The sequence below is a fragment of the Amblyomma maculatum genome, chromosome 3 (genome assembly GCF_055883805.1).
Source record: "Amblyomma maculatum isolate TAMU_Amacu chromosome 3, ASM5588380v1, whole genome shotgun sequence".
Taxonomy (NCBI): domain Eukaryota; kingdom Metazoa; phylum Arthropoda; class Arachnida; order Ixodida; family Ixodidae; genus Amblyomma; species Amblyomma maculatum.
Window position 1 is genome coordinate 199,769,655 of NC_139346.1, and position 4,415 is coordinate 199,774,069.

The window sequence follows — 4,415 nt, forward strand, 5'->3', positions numbered from 1 at the left end:
CAGGTAAGAAATTACTCAAATTGTTATAACAGTTCACTTGAGGCAATGAGCGCGCATTCACGGAAAGCATCGAGATAATTATACGCCATTTAGTGCCTGCTTCACATATACAATACTGATCAACATTTCTAAAATCAAGAGCTATATAGCATGCATATATCAGGATACGTATCCCCGCTTTTGTGGGGAAGAATGATATTACTTATTTTCATATTTAAGGGCTCAAGCGATGTTCCTCTCCCTATAGCACCCATCGGGTATGTAAATGAGGCCAGTGAAGCTGTTAGTAATAAAACATCCAGAGGTTCAACTCGGCTGAACCTAGTACAAGGTTCTAGAGCACTGGTTTGGGGCAGTTTATCTTGGTTGATGGTAGACGTATTCGACTTCTTCGCTGTCTTCTCGTAGTAACCTTGCAGATGTACGCTCGTGGGGAGGACCGTAATGTATGTTGGCCAAGTGGCCAAGAGTGACATGGATATAAAACCCGCTCTAACCAAGCTGCACAAACGTACCTATTGGCATATGATGTGTGTCTAACTCGGAATCTAAGGGACCTGGAAGATTGGGTTCAAATCTCACCCTCTCATTTTATTAGCAAAACACGAGTTGGTAGCGCCTGTCAATTTCACGACGCAGGTAATGGTGAGCCGGTTAGGGCTCTTGAAGTAGTTATTTCGCATCAAAATTTGGCGAGCATTTAAGCTCTTTTTTTTAAACGTATGATTCAACAGCGTTAATGGCCCCCACCTGTGGCTTCTCTTGCGGGTCCTAATCAGCTAACACTCCTCTCTTCTCACTAGCAGTTGACGGACGACATAGCCGGCCTCTAATTGGTCGGTCATAAGGTGACTCAGCACACAACAAATTACTGCATGATATAGAGTTTTACGAACATTCCGCGCAGTTATGGCTCGCAGTCGCATGCTCATTATGAAACGCAGCATGACGGCGCTTTACAAATTACCATACCGATTTGGCATTTTTACATGAAAGTTGGCGTAGTGTCTGACGACTTTTTTCCTGCTCTTTTTACGTTTTTTTTTTTAGCTTATCGGCACTTCTTGCATTTTGTTTTCCTCTGATTCTTGTCGTAGAAATCGTGTCAAGTATTTTTTTTCTTTTTGCTGTACCGGTTATCTGCGCCTTCAAGCAGTGTTTATTTTCTCTTTTACACAATACTACTTCTCTAAGCCCTATATATACCACTTCTCTAAGCCAGGCGCTGTGGGCAGTGAATGTACCGGAAATAAATGTAAAAGCAAGCCTGCCAAAAGCAATGAGGTCACGAACAGAACGTTTCCCTCATATACAGCAGAACTGGTTTCACGGTATAATTACGCAGTGTTGTGATGGTGTCAGTGCCCAGCGCTTAATTCAATAAGTAAATTTCTCGAGCACGCGCCCGTCAAGGCATAGCTTTAATGAATAAATGATAGCCTTTTATAACGTAAACAAGATTACCAATAGATCTAGCTGTCCTACAAAGAAAGCTCAAAGCACAGCGCTAACTCCATTATTTTATTCATTCATTGCACTTATGCAGCTTTTCAGAGCGATCCCTCAACTCGTAGTAGTGGAGCAATGAAGCATCTGATTTGTAGAGAATCAAGCCTGGTCTGACAAATGCCAACGGTCGGAAACAGCCCACCGGCATCAAATCAACTGCACTTCTGTCCCGCACACATGATAAATGCAAGCAAAAGCTTGTATTCAGTTGTTTTCATATAACAAAAAAAAATATTTTGCTACGAAGTTGCATTCGTCGCATCTTTAGTTCATATTTTTTCATACGTTGATCGCGACAGTGACAGAACGGCAAGAAGCAAGGAAAGGTCACACTTTCAAATAGGTGGCCAACCGTCTGGATAGATTTAGATGGCGCTGTCATCAAAAGGCTACCAGCTAAATACTCTGTTTATCACTGTCGTTGTTTTTTGCGCCCAAATTAAGCTATTGTGCTTTGAGAAATGGAATTAGTTCTACAGCATATCAGTCCACGAAAAAAAAGCACTAACGGAACGTGGCTCTGCTGATAGCTCAGCTAAAATTCTTGGTTAAAGTTTACGATTCACGCCGCAGTAGAGGCAGTTTTTCCAGGAAGAACTCGGGAAAATGACTTATAGTAGGCCGTTTCACGACAGGATAAAAAATTAATTTTGTTGTGGTAGTCGGTACAGGGTAAAAAATCCTAGTATATGGGAGGAGGGTAGAGGTGAAGATACTAGACTATTTCGCAGATACGCATTACAGCAATAGACTTTGTGAAATAGAAAAGTGTTTATGACAATAAAAAAAAACAATAAGCGAAAGGCCGCTCGCACCATCAGCGTCAAATGATTAACAAGCTGTCTTGTGACACCTGCACTGTGCATATTAAAGTGAATCTGAACACTAAATCGCTCGAATTTCCTGTCGAGCTTGAGGACCGTTCTTTCGAAGTGCTACTAGATCCCCGTGTATCTCCTCTCCAGCCGCTAATATATTTATTTTCTTGTATTCAAGTTTAAATGTTCCTGCTTATATTTCATTGGCAGCTGGCGGTACATGCTAGACGATTCGCTTTCTTTTTCGCTTTGCACACGCTTTAGGAATAATGTGATAGAGCTGCAACTTTTCTTTGCCTTTCATACATGTAAACACTAGCATGTGAAAAGCTGCTGAATGTTTTAGAGACACGTTTGGCAATACAGTCGCAATTTAAAAAACGGCAACGGAAGTCTGTGATCTCTCAATCGTTACATCATTCTCTCAAAGCGGGAGTGTCAAGGCAGGAAAATCGAGAGCTTTTTGTCCAAGAGGGGAGGACTCTATATTTTCCAAAATAAATTAAGAGCGTACCCGATCAGTTAAATGGGATGTAGAAATCAAAAACCAGCGTACGACCAACATAAAAGTTCAGAGGCTTCCTTTCAGTGAACGCAACCCAAGAGGCCCATGCCCGGTCAGCGCGAATTGTCTACAGGAAGGACTGTTTGCGCATCAGAAGGGCTATTAAGGTTTTCTATATCCATGTTGCGGTTTCGTGTATTCACACGCCTCAGCCTAGTTGCATGTAAAACTTTCGTACAGCTCCACTTCGCACGACACTCCTGGCTATCGAGCGGCCTGTAGAGCATATAATGCCTGAAATTGGATTATTTATATCGCTGTTCACATCATGACCATCCTTAAACCATTTCCAGGACCTTAAATACGTTTCAATACATGCCGTAATGAAACTTAAAGCTGTGAATTCACACCTATTGCATGCATTTGGATGCAGACGCCGGGAATTTTTACTACCCAGCAGTCGCATAAAGGCATAAAATTTCTAGAGAACACTTAGGACCGCTAAAGTGTGATGAGGCGAAAGCCATTATAGTGCGCTGGATCGTAACCCTCCGTTACGGCACCTCTATCTCCCTCTCTTCTTTCACAGCCGCTTTCCTCCCTTTTTTTACGGCGTGGTACATGTGTCCGCGGAGAATTGGGACAGATACTGCGTCTTTTCTATCCTGTAAATTAATTTCAAATGCCGCTGATGCGTGCTGTACTAACGCCTCATAGACATCTGGGTCTGCTTCTGTTTGCTGTGTGGTGCGGCGTTCGAGGAAGTGGCAAATGAAAAGCGCTGCACGGACGCCTGGATCGGACGCCCGGCGGATCAGCTTCGTATATGCATGAATCGCCTGGTGACGTCATGACCTATCGTGACGTTACATCGCACGCCCCTTGTCGAGCAACGGCAGCGATGGCAGCATAGAGGAACGCCTACAGGCGGCGGCGGACACCATTGTGTCCTACGCGGCCAAAAGGGGTCTTTCGTGCTCTCCGCAAAAATCCGAACTTTTCATATATAATCCAAAATCAATGAGGTGCAAGGGCGACTTTAACGTAGAAATAAAGGTCGACGGCAAAACCGTACCAAGAGTCCAGCAAATCAGAATCCTCGGACTTTTTATTCAAGAGGACGGGTATAATGACGGAACGATAAAAGTTGGTTCATAGGAAAGGAAAGGCGCAGTATCTGTCACACTTGCTCTGTGGACACCTGAACCGCGCCGTAAGAGAAGGGATGAAGGTGGGAGTGAAAGTGGATAGAGAGAAAGGGGGGCCGTAGTGGAGGGCTACGGAGTAATTTCGACCACCTGGGGATCGATCTTTAACGTGCGCTGACATCGCACAGCACACGGACGCCACTTCGTTTCGCCTCCATCGAAACGCAGCCGCCGAGGCCGGGATTCGATCCCGGGAACTCCGGCACAGTAGTCGGGCGTCTTACCACTGCACCACCCCGGCGGGGCAAACGATAAAAAAACTCACTACCTACGCGACGCAAGTAACAGGAATATTTAGGAGGATTGCACTCAAAGGCAGAGGCCTCAAAGAGAGAAGCCTCTTGAGACTGATGCAGGCGTACATAATAAGTCGAA